Source organism: Arachis duranensis, chromosome 5 (genome assembly GCF_000817695.3).
Source record: "Arachis duranensis cultivar V14167 chromosome 5, aradu.V14167.gnm2.J7QH, whole genome shotgun sequence".
Lineage (NCBI taxonomy): Eukaryota > Viridiplantae > Streptophyta > Magnoliopsida > Fabales > Fabaceae > Arachis > Arachis duranensis.
This window is the reverse complement of record NC_029776.3, coordinates 83,310,324-83,312,913: the sequence shown is the minus strand read 5'-3', so window position 1 is coordinate 83,312,913 and position 2,590 is coordinate 83,310,324.

Sequence of the window (2,590 nt, the reverse complement as noted above, 5' to 3'; positions counted from 1 at the left end):
GAGGCCTTCCAGGCGAAGAGGTCGGAGTTATCTCTTAGGAGCTTAGTCAATTCTTGTTTTAGGGTTTCCCCTAGGTTGGCTCCTATATGAGTATTTTTCCCTTCCTCTTTGCCGACCTGTATCTCCTCAGTCTTTCCTCCCAGTTGTGGTCGCAGCTCTTCTCTGACCCTTGCGCCACCGAGCTCTATTGTGTGAACTTCTCTGCCCCTTCCTCTCAGATTTAGACTTTCATTGTAGCATTTCCTCGCCAACTTTTGGTCTCCCCTTACCGTTGCTATTCCCGCTGAGGTCGGGAATTTCATGCAGAGGTGGGGAGTGGATACCACTGCTCCGAATCGATTAAGGGTAGCTCTGCCGATTAAAGCATTATATGCTGACCCCACATCAATGACTATGAAGTCTATACTCAGAGTCTTTGATTTTTCCCCTTTTCCAAAAGTGGTGTGAAGGGGCAAAAATCCTAGTGGTTTTATTGGCGTGTCCCCTAATCCGTATAGGGTGTCAGGGTAGGCTCTTAATTCTTTCTCATCTAACCCTAGCTTGTCAAAAGCAGGCTTAAAAAGAATGTTCGCCGAGCTTCCTTGGTCTACTAGGGTTCTGTGGAGATGGGCATTTGCTAGGATCATAGTTATTACTACTGGATCATCGTGTCCAGGGATTATTCCTTGCCCATCTCTTTTGTGAATGAAATGGTAGGGAGGTCGGATGACTCTTCCCCGACCTGGTAGACTCTTTTGAGATGTCTTTTGCGAGAGGATTTGGTAAGTCCCCCTCCCGCGAACCCTCCTGAGATCATATGGATATGTCTTTCTGGTGTCTGTGGTGGTGGGTCTCTTCTATCCATATCGTCTCGCTTTCTCTTTCCATGACCGTCCGACCTTTCTATGAGATATCTATCAAGCTGGCCTTCTCTAGCCAGCTTTTCTATCACATTTTTAAGATCGTAACAGTCGTTTGTGGAGTGACCATATATGTTATGGTACTCACAGTAATCGCTGCGGCTCCCCCTTTTTTATTTTTAATGGGTCTAGGGGGTGGCAGTCTTCCGGTGTTACAAATCTCTCTGTATACGTCCACTATAGAAACTTTCAGAGGAGTATAAGAGTGATATTTTCTTGGCCTCTCGAGACCGAGTTCTTCCTTTTTCTTGGTTTCCCTTTCCCTTTCTTTTGTTGAGGGAGGGGGCCCAGGTCGCCAACTCAGGTCTCTCAATTTGGCGTTTTCCTCCATATTGATGTACTTTTCAGCTCTTTCCTGTACATCACTTAGAGAAACAGGGTGTCTTTTAGATATGGACTGCGAGAAGGGACCTTCTCTGAGTCCATTGACTAACCCCATTATGACTGCCTCTGTAGGCAGGTCTTGAATCTCCAAACATGCTTTGTTGAACCTTTCCATATAGGCTCGTAAAGATTCTCCGACCTCCTGTTTTATTCTCAGGAGGCTCGGTGCATGTTTCACTTTGTCTTTCTGGATTGAGAACCTCATCAAAAACTTCCTTGAGAGGTCTTCAAAACTAGTAACCGACCTCGGAGGGAGACTATCGAACCACTTCGTCGCTGCTTTCGATAGAGTGGTGGTGGACGAAATTGTGATCACTATTCTTTAAGTTGTATGAAATTATTATTGTGGCACCAGTTGAATTCACAAAGTCATTCATTATCGGAATCCTACTCGGAATACCACAGACAAGGTGAGACTTTCCGGATCCTCATAAATGCTGCCATCTATCTAGCTTATACCACGAAGATTCTGTTTGGGAATCTAAGAGATACACATTCAAGCTCTTGTTGCATGTAGAACGGAAGTGGTTGTCAATCACGTGCGTTCATAAGTGAGAATGATAATGAGGGTTACTTATCATCACATTCATCATGTTCTTGGGTACGAATGAATATCTTGGAATAAGAATAAGAGAGATTTGAATAAAAGGAAATAGAATTGCATTAATGCTTGAGGTACAGCAGAGCTCCACACCCTTAATCTATGGTGTGCAGAAACTCCACCATTGAAAATACATAAGTAAAAGGTTCAGGCATGGCCGAATGGCCAGCCTCCCCAAAACGTGATCCTCCGATCTAAAGTGATCAAAAGATGAAACGTGGTCAAAAAAGACATCTAATACAATAGTTAAATGCTCTATTTAAAATAAACTAGCTCCTAGGGTTTACATGAGTAAGTAATCGATGCATAAATTCACTTCCGGGGCCCACTTGGTGTATGTTTGGGCTGAGCTTGATCAATCCACGAGCTGAGACTTCTCTTGGAGTTGAACTCCGAGTTATGACGTGTTTTGGGCGTTCAACTCCGGATCATGACGTTTTTCTGGCGTTTAACTCCAGACAGCAGCATGAACTTGGCGTTCAACGCCAAGTTACGTCATCTTTCTTCGAATAAAGTATGGATTATTATATATTGCTGGAAAGCTCTGGATGTCTACTTTCTAACGCCGTTGAGAGCGCGCCAATTGGAGTTCTGCAGCTCCAGAAAATCCATTTCGAGTGCAGGGAGGTCAGATTCCAACAGCATCAGCAGTACTTTTGTCAGCCTTCTTCAGAGTTTTGCTCAAGTCCCTCAATTTCAGCCAGAA